Source organism: Lissotriton vulgaris, chromosome 10 (assembly GCF_964263255.1).
Source record: "Lissotriton vulgaris chromosome 10, aLisVul1.2, whole genome shotgun sequence".
Lineage (NCBI taxonomy): Eukaryota > Metazoa > Chordata > Amphibia > Caudata > Salamandridae > Lissotriton > Lissotriton vulgaris.
The window spans coordinates 370,679,795-370,693,703 of record NC_141698.1 but is presented as its reverse complement, the minus strand read 5'-3'; positions in this window follow the sequence as shown (position 1 = coordinate 370,693,703).

The following is a 13,909-nucleotide window of genomic DNA, read 5'->3' as shown; positions in this document are numbered from 1 at the left end:
TGCATGTGCGTCACCTTGGAGGATGATTCCTGGAGGGAAGAGATGGTGCGTTCCACAGTCGTTACTCTTGTATCCATCTGTGTCCAATTATCTGTTAGGATCTGCAGCTTGGAATTAGTTTCCTCCATGAAAGGTCGGAGAGCGCGTATTTCCTCCAACAGTAACTCCATAGATACCGCTGAGGTAGAGCCCGTCGGTGATGGAGGATCCTTTTTAAGACGCTTTGTTGTCGTTTTTCCTGGAGGTTGGACAGGGCGTTCTGCACTGGACTGCGACATTTGGATAGCAATTTCCTGAGAGGCTTCCAAGAGTGCCAATGCAGAGAAGACTTTCGAGTTTTTGATGAAGACACGCCGTGGAGGTTTGGAAACACGACCAATTGTACTTTTTTCCATATGATGGGAACCACCACTGAATAGGAAACAAAGGAAAAATCCAACAACCTGGATACAGCGAGCCTCAAATGCAAATAATAGTGTCCATGTGCCACAAACAGTCACAAAAGAAAGTTCATATTCCTGGGTCAAGAGGCCATTATGTGAAAAAAAAGACAAAGCGCAGGATGAGCATTATGGCGAAAAAGAAAAAGGTGGCAAAGTTTAGAGAACCGGAAGTCCAATAGGAGAAGCACAGTATTCAGTTAGGTGAGAAATGACTGAGGTGAATGCCCATTGAGCAAATGCGCAATTGGCGCAAAAAACTGAAGAAGCGAGTTAATGCCCAAACAAAGGAAGTGCAGAAGAGGTATGATACGGCCTGTCAGTGAGGAGACATAGAGTCCTTCCGTAGGTGAGCTGTGTGAGGAGAAAGCTCACTAAATGCAAAATGGCCGGCAAAATTGCAATATTTATAAAAAGCTTGTGGGAGCAAGAATAAGCAAATCAAGGGCATTTAAAGAAGAGGGGGAACGAAATTAGCTCACCACGAGCATATTTGCAGGCGCAGGGCATCCCTTGAAGGCAGCAGGCTCGGGAACCGATAGCGCGTCAGACGCGCGTTGTGTAAACAAAATGGCGGTCGCGGCCGACAGGGAGCCGCGGCCGCACAGCAACTCGCCGAAAAAGAGGGGAAAATGCCGAAATGCGCTCTGAAAGCAGCGCTAGCACACTTCCCTCATGTTCCGGTGTAGGAGTCTTCTCTCGGAGTGTGGCTGGAAAAGGAGAAGACAGACGAATCTCCCGTTCGGTGCGGAGCGCTCACATCAGAGCCGCCGTCCGCGCCGGGCACTAAGCCACGCCCCCAGGTTTCAATTCTTTAATTAATTACTGTCTTGTGTCTGTTTAAATGCTAGTTACCGTGAGAGGCCTTTCTTTTGGGCCTATAAAGATGGCGCTTTTGAATCCTGTCCGGAGAGGAGCCTTGCACACTCGAGAAGTGGAAAAGTTTCACCACAATGACAATTCTGTCAAAATAAAATATTGTTGAAATAAAGACGTGCATAATAGGCTCATGGAGTTTGTCCAAGGACAGGAAGCGGCAGGATTGCTGAAGCAAGGAAGCTATGACTTGTAACTCGAAAGAACTTATTCTGATACATTTCCGAGGAAGTGAGATGTCACGAACAATAGGGCTAAAGAAGAGCCCGTGCATAGTTTGAAAGCGATGATGACATGGATGGTCTGACATAAGTCAGCCAATGGGAACTCTGATGGCAGGGAAAAAGTGAATTTTTTTAGAAGATTAGCTAGTCAGAAAGGTATAAAATCTGTCCCTACAGGCAGGAGGGGGCTCTTGCTTCCCGATTCCTGAATGACGTACTGACGGACTCTTGGTGCACGTAAGGATAGCAGTCATTATTAATTATTCCTTTAGGTGAAGAGAGTTTTAGACAGGGAAATAGAATTTAGGGAATGGAAACTTTATTTTGTTTTAATTCATGCTAAATGATTGACTTTAAATGTCAGACTAATAAGCCTTTTCCTGAATGCAGCTTTCAAAATTGCTAACAAAATAATGATTTTTGAATAAAGAATGCTCTTTATTTGAATAAAATAAAGTTAATAAATTAGATTCCTGAAAAGACAAGCTGGTCTTGTTTATTCATGGTCTAGTTATCATTATTAGATCCATTCGCCTATGCGACTCAATTAATATTGTATGATTTCAACCATGGTAAGATATAATAAACTGCAGTTGTATATAGTTTTGTAAATAGTTTACGAATAGAGTGTTTTAATTAGGTCACATGATTCAGTCGCTCAAGAATTGTCTCTTTAGTTTATGGGCCTAGGTAATGATTTATGATTAATGGTGAGTATTGTGGAGATGGGTAGTGTTTGTGAGACAGTTTTTCATTAGGAGCGCTGGATCAATGGCATCAGGAATAGTAATCACCCAGGTGTCTCAATACATTCCTCAAGTTGCTCAAGTAGCAACGTTTTAAAAAAAAATTAATATGTGTATCAAGATAGTTTGTACTACCTTGCAATACTCATATCACAGCAGTTCTCTTTTGCTTTAAATGGAATGCTTTTGGAATTTTACAAAAGCGACGCAACCATGCAAAAGCAACGGAACCCTTTGATAAATATGCCCCCTAGGATGTACTTGGGAAATATGGCCACTGTTAACAAGACCCTCTACCTCTTTTGTTCCCCTTGCAGTATTTGAACAATTAGAGGTTCGCCCCTGACAGTCATGTCCATGAAATGTTAACTGCATAAAATGAAAAGTGACTTGACAATCCTTTGCAAAAGTGTTACACCAAAATTGGTAACACGGCACTCTGACATTTTTAAAACGCAGCAATGCGCTGTATTTACAAAAATACGGAGGAACCCTGTGTTTACCCTAGTGCTGGAGCTAAAAAAAGCTGCCTAGCCTTGTGCCATGTTGCAAGGGTGCCTGCACTGCAGGGGCGCTTGTTTATGTGCAGGAAGGGACTCCTTTCTGTACATAAACAATCTTGAAAGGTGATTTGCTGTTTCCATGTGTGCTGCAGAATTCAGTACACAAGGAAAGAGGAAAAAAACGAGGAGAAATTAATAATTTCTTCTCGTATCACCATTTCTCTCCGTATCACCTGTCTAAAACCAGGTATTCCCTGGTCTTAGTTTTTGGCGCTGCCCCAGCCTTGTAAATATGGGGCAGCGTCAAAAAGCAATGGGTGTTACGGCAGAACACCTGCGGCAGCACCCACTGCACTCCCCTTTCACGCTAAGTGAAGCGTGAAAAGGGGCCTTGTTTACAAGGCGGCGTTAAGCCACGTTAAGTGGCTAAATGCCGCAGCCACGTTAAGTGGCTTAACGCTGCTTTGTAAATAAGGAGAAGGGGATATCGCCACCAGAATGTCGCTAAAAGTGACGTTCTGTTGGCAATATGCCCTTGGAAATATGTCCCTCTGTTTCTTCCTTCTAAACACCAAACTGTAACTGTAGTTACTTTTGGGGAATTAAATTGTGGGACAAAAGGCAAACTCTTCTGGAATCAATATGGTGAATGTGTACATAGTATTACACAGGCATGCACTGTGTGTCACACGTGTCTTGTAAGGACGATCCATGGGAGTTGGTGATCTGGATGACCAATGATTAGTTACCTACCCAGGTTACTGTCAAAACAACTAGTTAGTGTGTACCTGAGGTATGATGTATGTTATGGACAATGCACAGTGGGAGGACAGCCTGGGCAGCCCTCTGTCCTCTTCCCACTATAGTTCAGCAGGGTAGCTCCAACTGAATACCTGCTTCAAGCAGCTATTCTACAACATCTTGGACTGTGGTTACCATGCATCTGGGTGGAAAGGGGTGGAGGTGACAGAAATCATGACAGAAAATATAGGGATCCGGTCTTTTAGGCAGGTCCAGTATACGGGCCTCTAAGTCGTATAGAAGGTACAAAGGGTGTGTGGTTCCTATGGAGATAGAGCGGGGCAGGAGGGAGGGGGCGAGGAAGCTTTAGGTGTGTATAGAAAGAGGGGGGTGGCTCCTTTAGGATTAAGGTCCCTCAAACACCCCAAGGGGTGTCATGCTTCATCATCGAGCAACTACTTGTTGGGCCGGCACTGCAATGCCCAACGGGACCCGCAGGGGGGCTCTTTGCCAGAGGTCTTCTATTTTTTGTCGATGTGAGTAGAGTGGATCGGTGGGGCAAGTGATAACAGGAAGTCAGAGTAGAAGTGGAGGGTTTGTGAAATGAAACTAACGATAGGGACCCCAAAGGTTCTTTATTCGCTGGGTTCCTATGCTATGGTTAAAAAACTAGAAAGTCAAGGCACAAGCAGGTTATGATGGATCTCTCGGGACCTATTTAGTGTGCGTTTCATCAGGACCAAGGGATCCTTATCTACTCAAGTAGGGTGGTAAATTCATGAGTGTGTGTGTGTGTAATACCATACCCTAACAAAACTGTGATTATTAGTATAGTATACCTTCTGGGTAAGCCTAATGGATGGGCCTAAGCCTAATGGCCCCAATCGTTTAGGCCACGATGGTCGATGGTCGCTCAATTGCGTACCGAAGAGTAGTCGGCGAAGCTCAGTGTGCTCCCTGAACTATCCTCCTCCTGTCATCACAGGAAGTGACCGAAATCATCCCATGGTATTAAGGAGCAATTAGACCCCGCCTACCTGTTGAATATGATTGTTGAAATTGGACACAGATCAATTTTAGTAAAGATTTACAACAGAATAATTGAAGGCGGCGTGTGATTTCTTCTTGCCTACAACCCTCCCTTTATTGACAACCACACATTATACACCACTTTACAGTAATACAAACGTGAGCAAAATGTTTTTTGAAAACCATGATAGAGCACTTTAGTCTGCATATTTACTCAGCTGAAGTACTGTTGAATCTGATTATAAATGTTAATCACACTTGACTAATTAGGAATTAGGGACCTGAAACATGTTAGCAGCATGTAAGATGGGACCCCCTCAGAGAAATAAGTTGTGGCCAAGGAACAGAGGGGAACGAAAACACATTACTGTAAACGGGTTGTTCCTTCAATGGCCCTGCATTACACAGTCGGTATACATCCTACTATTACAGTTTGGTGACAAAGAGATTCTAAACACTTGTTATGTGACCGGGTACAGCGGCCTACAATTCCATCTTGAGGCCTTAGATTTGGCAATTGAGTTCTTGCCAACCATAACTTAGTTCCTCCCCTTTTTTCTGTGGATGTGGTTGACTGTGGTATGGGTGCGAGTATGTGAGTATGTTGAAGAGTATGATAGATATCAGGTGATGTTTTTGTAATAAATTTTGTGTGTTTATTGATTTTGTATATATTTCTAAAATGTTTTGTTATAAATGTTTATATGTATTTAGAAAAATATTCTCTCTTCTAAAAAAAATGCACTTTTTACAAAATAATTTTTCAAGTAAATAACTATACGAAATGAAAAAAGAAAAATAAAGTATATATATTTTTGAATAACAAGTGTTTAGAATCTCTTTGTCACCAAACTGTAATAGTAGGATGTATACCGACTGTGTAATGCAGGGCCATTGAAGGAACAACCCGTTTACAGTAACCTGAAACATGTTAGGCCTTTAGGTCATTGTAGCCTATAGCCCTGTAAAAGTAGTCCACTTTGTGGCTTCATCTCCAGGAAGATCAAAAGTGATGACAGTCTGACATGGCCTTGTGGACATCCTGCCATGACCGCTCTTCCCTTGAAGCTGTTCCTGTCATGCAGGTGGCAGCCGCTTGAAGGAAAATTCCACTTCAGTGGCAGACAACACTGGTGATTTGGCAGGCCACCAAAGTCTTAATATGCTTCTTGGACCCTAGTGATCTTTATAGGGTGGTGTGTGCTATACAGGAGGGTCAGTGATCATCACAGACTAACAATAGGACGCTCGCGTAGTCCAACCGGGCAAAGATGGTGGATTGGACAATAAGCTGCCTTGTTTTGGGGTCAAAGAAGCCTAGAATGGGATTAAGGCTTCTCAGCAGCCCGATGCATGTGGCTGCTACTTTTGGGGGGGGGGCCCAGCAGGGGGGGCCACCAGTGGTCATTCCAGCAACTGGGGTTCTTGCCCAGGAGTAGCACCTCGGTTTTCCCTGCATTCAGTTGTAAGCAGTTTGCCGTCATCCAGTGGGCGACTGCAGCCAGTCCATCCCTACATTTTGTGGCAGAAGTGGAGGGCACCTCAGTGAGGGTGATTACCAGCTGTGTGTCATCGGCGTACGACACCAGCGTGAGATCCCATTCTTTGGCCACTGCCGCAAGGGGCTGCATATACAGATTAAAAAGGGATGGACTGAAGGCAGAGCCCTGCGGGACTCCTTGGCCGATAGCATGTGCTTGGGAGATAAAAGTGGGGGCTGAGACACGAAAGGATCTGTTCGTAAGGAACGATCGGAACCATTCAAGTGCCAGGTCACTGATCCCAATGCTTTCCAGGCGACTCAGTAGGATTGTATGGGAGACCTTGTCAAAGGCTGCGCTGAGATCGAGCAATATATCAGCGCAGCACTTTGACCGGTGTCCATGATCCTCCGAAGATGTTCAGTGGTGGATAGAAGGGTGGACTCCGTACTATGCCCAGGCCTGAACCCGTGTTGGGAGGGGTCCAGGATGTTATTTTCGGCCATGTGGTTAGTGAGTACGGAGTTCGCATGGGCTTCTGCTAGTTTGGACACCCAGGGGAGCAGTGAGACGGGCCTGTAGTTCTCCGGCTTTGTGGGGTCTAGTGTGGGTTTTTTGATAATGGGAGTAACCCATGCCTGTTTCCAGCATGTAGGTACAGTGGCCGATGAGAAGGAGTGATTAAGAAGCATGGCCAGAGAAGGGAGAAAGAAGTCCAGAGCTCCTAGAAAATGGACTGGTCTCATAGGGTCTGAGGGGGCACCAGATTTCACCTTTCTGCAGAATTTAGCTAGGTCCTCATGAGAGATAGCTGGCAGACAGGTGAGTCTGGAACCTTTGAGGGGGAAGTTGGGAGAGCTAGTGCCGTCAGAAGGGTTATGTGAGAAGGTGTTATAAATCTTCTTCACCTTTTCAATAAAGAAAGTGGCGAGGTCCTCACACTGCTGAGTGGAGGAGATACAAGAGGCAAGGTTGCCACCGTTTTTGTAGTTTTTGGACCAGTTTAAAGATTGTTTTCGTGGGATTGGGGCTAGAGTCGATTTCCTTGGCGTAGAAGGAAGCGCGAGCAGCGCGTATAGCTTTATGATAAGATTAGAGTGTGGCCAAGTAAAAAGCTTTGTCATTGTCCCTATAGTCTTTCCTCCATTGACGTTCCGCTCTTTTGCATACCTTTCTAAGAGTTTTCAGGTTCTCGTCACACCATGGGTTAGAGGGAGTGCTACGTCCTCTAGTTCATTTGGCCGGTATGAGAGTATCGAGTCCTTTGGTGATCCAATCCTGAAAGGCGGCATACGACGTGTTAATGTCGTTCGTGATTTCGAAGTTAGGTTCTCCAAAGCTGGCGGGAAATCCATCTTCTGGAGTTTGTGCCAAGGCCGTTTAAGACAGGAGGAGGGCGACGTCCTGTTAGGTTGGGTATCGGCCGATATCACAAATGTGACGAGGAAGTGGTCAGTCCAACCCATGGGTTTAGGAGGATCAGCTCTGGCTTCCGGGATATTAGTAAATACCGGGTCAAGAAGGTGACCAGCACAGTGAGTAGTGGATTGTATAAGGGGGGTCAGCTGCAAGGCTGTTAGGTCCGCTAGGAGATTACTGATGGTCGGATCCGAGATGGAGTCAAAATGGAGGTTTAAGTCCCCCAAGATCGTAAAGTTGGCAGAGCTTGTGGCCAGCGCATGGGCTATCTCTAAGAGTTCCTCTGTAAATTTAGAGGTGGGCCCCGGGGGTCTATAGATAAACAGGCCAGAGAGGGAAAAGTGGGGGCTAGTGGCGATTTTAAAACGAGCGCACTCACAGCCCGTAATGTCTTCCTTCAAAAATGAACAAGTGTATGATGCTCTGTAGATGGCGGCAACGCCGCCTCCCCTAGAGTTTCTATTAATAGAGGTCATAGAGAATCCGTCCGGTAACGTAAGAGTAGGGATGCTGGTTAGTTCATCCTTGAGCCACGTTTCACACAAGAATAGTATATCTGGGTTCTCGTCTGTCAATAGAGTATTTACCTCAGAATGGTGTTTTACCAGGGACCTGACATTAAGCTGAGAGATTGTGAGCGAGGTATGGCTCCTTCTGGTGGCTTTGTGTCGGGGTAGTCTCGGCTCAAGTATAGCTAAGTTACAGGAGTTACACTGAAGAGCAGTCTGTCCCATGCAGCCCTCTAGCTTGTCACAACGTATGCCCGGGTTAAGTGCAAGGAGAAAATCTCTATCATAATAGTCTGCCGTCCGTGTTTTTTGAGCAGGGGGACCGGTGGGCGATGACGGGCGAAGACGGGCTTGCCTTAGGCGCGCCTTTGGCGCGCAAACGGCGTGCCCGCTGCGCCCGTCTGCTGCGCGTACGGTAAAGACACATACTTTTATGGAGAAGGGAGGAACAGGGGGCATGGCCTCCAAGGCGGCGTGGCCTATCAGCACGCCGGCAATGGCTCCGTGATTGTTTGTAAGTCCGCTGACAGCGCAGAGGCAGCTGTGCGGTGTGCTCAGGACCAAGTCCTGTGAAGCCTGGGACTTGTCTCACGATAGACTTGTCTCACGAATTGCAGTCTTGTTGGACGAATTGCAGTCTTGTTGGACAGGAAGGGGTGCCCAAAGCACTAACCTCATAAAGGTGGAAGGTTACTGCCTTCACCAAGAGTTAAGTAGCACAAGCGTGGTCCTGACAGCATACTGTGTAGTGATCAGTAGGAGTGAACAGGTCCTTTTTAGGTCGTGCCTGGGCAGCTCATGCTCTGCTGCGAGGCATGCAGTGTTGGGGTATGCACTTGAAGCCCCGCCCATTCTCCGGCCTATATATTACATTGGCTTGTGTCATTGTCCTTCGTAAATGCTGGCTTCTGATTCGTAAATAGGCTTGTTAGTCCCTCCTTAGTACCGCCTTGTCTTCCTTTGTGATCTCCCATGAGGACTGGTCCTTTTACTTCGGTTGTTACACAGTACGTGTTATTTAGTCTGTAAGCACTATTTTCTTTTATTAGTTTATCTTACTGCAGGCACGACATGCCCTGCTTCAGCTGGTTTTACTGATGTTCCCCAATTCCACCCATGACATCACAGCGTGCTGCACAATTTTAACAATGTTTTTATTTTAATTACAGCGCGGTCCGCTTTAACTATAGCTGCTGCGCTTATTCACGATGGGGCCTGTGATGTTGCTATGATCTTTATTGGAATATGTTTGAACCATTATGAGGTAAGTAGAATGCTAAGGGCTGTCAGGTTCTTGAAGAGGCAGTTGGGGGTTTGAAGACTGGATGCTAAGGGCTGTGCTTGCTTTCTTGCTTAAGCGGAGTTGAGAATAAAGGAATATACTTCTTTATTTATTTGCGTGATGTGATCTTTCACTACAAAGTTGGCGGTGAGCTCAACTCTACGAGAACCCACGTGCCAGTGAGATTTCAGATGTTGTATAAGGAAAGAACGCAAAGACTGATGAGCGGAGTGTGAAGATTTGAAGAAATAAGATTACCTGCATTCGTTACTGAAGACGAGCAGATTCAAGGAAATTTATAAGTCGGCACTGTGGTGAGAAAGGGATTTGAGAATAGGAGTGTGGCGGAGCAATCATGCACAGAGTCGTTGATGAGGAGGGGCACGAGGTGTCTCATGAGCCTGAGCGAGACAGTACAACTTAAGACGGCTCAAGGAGAAGGAATCTTATCAAGAAACGATTTTACAATAAGTTGATAAGCGGAAGTCGTATTATTACAGTGATGCGTACACCCGAAGGAATTAAGTGTGGGCGATTTGTGCAGCGGTAAAACACACTAAGGTACTTTTTTTAGAGATAATAAGTTATTGGAGGAGTTATGCTACGCTGATGTGCACACTTTAATTGACTGGGAGAATTGTTAATCTGTGCACAATTAATTGGGTGTGTGTTGGAGTTGAAACAATTTTTATTTTTGGGGGGATTTTGTCACAAGTTTTGGGTAGTAAAAATTGATCATATTTAATAGGAATTCTGTGCATAGAAGATATACTTAGCTGCAGTGATGTGTGCAGCACAAACTTTTACGTTAACTCCACCAATACCATTTTTGCAGTGTACAGGGGAGCCACGCATGAAGTGGCAAGAATGGATGGATTATTTTGAGAATTATATGGTTACTATAAACAATGAAACATTAACACCTGAGATTAAAAAAGGGTATTCTTTTACATTCTTTAGGTCGAGAGGGTATTAAGCAATACAATCAGATGGAGAAGAAAGTGAGAGGAGAAGATGAAACAGATGTCTATGTTAATGCTTTAGATGAATTGGAAAATTATTATGCTCCTACTGTGTGTATTGCTAAAGATAGGTATACGTTTTTTCGCAGGAAACAGGAACATAACAAAACAATTGATATTTATTTGGCTGTACTTAAAAAATGGCAATACCATATAGGATTGGGGTATTGCGATAGGAATTGATAAGAGATCAAATTATCATGCTGATTAATAATAAGAGAGTACAAGAGAGGTTATGGGCCATGGGAGATGGCACATTAAGCAAAGTGTTGGTGGCTGATAGGAAAGCATAAGTGTCTTTGAGGTGTGAGAAGGCTGCTTTGGATGACAGTAAAGAACGTGAAGATGTTTGTGTTGTCTATAAGAAGAAAAGTGCTAAATCTGTAAAAAAAAGTGTGGAGGGAAGTAAAGCTCTAGATGTAAAGGGACCAAGGAAATTCTTTACTTCAGCAAAAGTGGAGTACAGGAGAGAAGCACAAAAAGGGTTAAATTATTACAGGCTTGGTAGTCAAGAACATATTGCAAACAGTAAACAGTACAGAGCAAAGAATCAGAAGTATTCTATATATGCTTTCATTGGACATTATGCACGTGAATGCAGGAGGAGAGAAAAGAGAGAAAAAGAGGAAGAACGGTCCAAAAAGAGGACGATTGTGTAATAATAGTAAATTATGTAGTTTTAGATGTTGAGAATAAAGGAAGGAACAAACCCAAATGTGAAGTGGTGGTGGCAGGAGTTCCTGTAGTTCTTGTGGCAGATTCAGGATCGCCATTCACCATCATAAATTTGGAAATGTGGAAGGAGAAGTTTGATGGAGTGATTGGTGGTAAATTGAAAAAGTGTGAAATGAAGCGAGAAATTTTTATTGGGGAGGTAATTCCCATGGTGGGTTGCAGTGATGTGCCTTTTGCATTTAAAGGAAGAAAAGCTGAGGGCAGAACATGGACCTTGCGTTTTGGGATGGAGAGACCAACGAGGTTTGAATATTATTCTCAATCCAAACAGTAAAGAACAAGTGTTAGTATTAAATGAAGGAAACACTGTGGGGGAGAAACTATGTGAAGAATTCAAGGGAGTATTTTCTGGCAAAATTGGATTGTTAAAAGGGTTCACCTATAGGATTATATTGAAAGTCAGTGCTGTTTCAGTGAATTTTAAAGTTACAAATGTTCCTTTTGTGGTATAAGGTGAAATGGAAAAGGAATTGATCAGGTTGAAGGAGGCGGGAGTGATAGAACAGATAGAGTCAAGAGATTGGATGTCTACAGTCGTGGTGGCCAGGAAGTGCAATGGGAAGATTAGACTTTGTGTGGACTTGAGGGTGTGAATCGGCAAATTCAGCTAGACAAATTTCCCTTGCCAAAAATAGGAGAGTTATTGGCAGATGAGCTGGTTTTCAATGGTGGACTTATCATCAGCATATCACCAAGTTTAACTTGAACATCCTATCATGCCCTCCTTCCCCACCCTGCCCACCCCCTCTCCCCGGACAGTTGGATCCTCCAGCAGAGCACCCAAATCACTCACGCGTACCCTATTAACAATACTCCTTCCGGCACATGACACCACACTCTCAGCTGCCACCAAGAACACGGCTCCCCCTCCCCCATCTGACTGTCTCCTTGACCACCCCCTGCCTACTACCCTTGTCTACCTTCTACGATCGACCGCAACACACAGTCCAAGACCCCCATCTACTTCCCTATACCCACACTCATAAGAACGCGGCAGCCACAACATGACCCTCCACTCGCTGCACCCTCGGCCCCACTCAATGACCACACGACTACACACTAACAACTAGACATCAAGGCTGCAGCTTCAGGACACAACCCTCTCGGGAGGACCCCGTTCAGAACCTCCCTACTCCTCCCTTGAAGAGACGGGTCAGCGTCTCACTCTGCTTGAAATCCAGCTAGCTATTGTTATCCAGGGCTTCAATGAAATCTGAACCAACCTTGCCTCGCTCCGTAAACCACACCAAAATCCCCACAACACCCCCACAATCAACAACCCCACTCACCAATTGGTCCCCATGACTCTTCTCCACGGAGAGATTCCAACCCCCCTCTCGAACCAAAATCGGAACCTAGACCATACCAGCAGAACTAGAATAGCTATGTCCCCGAGTGAAGCAGCAGATCTTGCCTCCTCATACGACATCCCATCTACAACCACCCCTCTATCCAAAATCCAGGTGATCACCGGATTCAGAAGGGACCACCCCCTCCTAAGCACCCTATTCCCCCAGCCTCTCTTACCAACATCCTCAAGGCCCCCTCAATAAAACCCCCAATAAAGACGCATACCCCACTAACTGCATGCTCATAAACTGCAAATCAGCCACTAAACATTCAACAGAACTATCAGAATCCATCCTCACCCATGACATAGACATAGCCTTCATCACCGAGTCGTGGCTAAACGAATGCTTGACAACAATCATGTACACTCTTGTGCGACCAGGCAGAGTAAACATTATCAAAGATTGAAATGACTAAAAAGGCGCAGATATACCTTTCCGCCAACATCAACACAAGCAACAACAAGTCATTCCAGTGACATCTCCTATACCAGCATTTCCCAAACTGGAGTCCGTGGACACCCAGAGGTCCGTGACACATTCCCAGGGGGTCCGCAGGCAGCAGTTTTAAAAGCACTGCAAAGTTCCTTGTAGAATTAGCAGTTTTCGAACAACAATAAAAGTGTCAAGATAACACCAGTGATTAATGTACCTGCTGGAGAGAGATGAGTTTTGTCCAGTGGCAGGTTTGACTTATCTAATGTAGCACAGAGGGTTAATATGCCTGTTGCAAAGAACGTGTGCCATGTATTTTAAAAAACAGTATTTTATGTGCATAGGTCAGTGGGGTACTGCTTTTGTCACAGAGATTCTTTTGTTACTCTGCAGCTCTTAAGAGACCATCATAATCTAGCACAGTGACCTATAAACTGTCACCAAGGAGCTGCTTACACACTGCATGGTACAAGTTAGTAACGTATTTCTTTCCCAGCCTTTCATTATCCCGATATTGCTAAAGGGGTTTATTTGGGTGGAAATACATTTTTATTGTTAGTCAATGCTAACCACTGTGTTATGTTCTGAATCCTGAGTTTGTGCTTTTCCAGACCAAGCACTCTCTGCAAATGCCTACCAGTATGAAAGACATGTGAATCCTACACCTTCTAGTCCCCTTTGCCTTATGTAACATTTTCTCTACACTAATTTACAAGTATGATTCATTGTCTCTATATGTGTGTGATGTAAAGTGCTCCGACATCCTACAATGGTATGAGAGATGCTATAAAACAAATTAAATACATGTGGCAGATGTGCCATGGAGAAATGGGAGGCACTGTTGAAGGGTGATAATAGGGAATCTTTAAGGAACCCCAACACAGATTGTTGTTTCCTGGTGCATAGTAAGGTCATTATTTACTATTCTTTATAAGCTTATACAATTAAATATATAATGATAAATGTGTTGTAGAATGCACTATTTTATCCTATATTTTCTTGTGGGGAGAGCCTCCCAAATCACCCTTTGTAGTGATAAGGCTGACTCACTCGCTGCACTTGTTGTGCAATTTATTGGGACTGGTCTGAAAACATTTGCCAGGGCTGCTTTGGGTTTC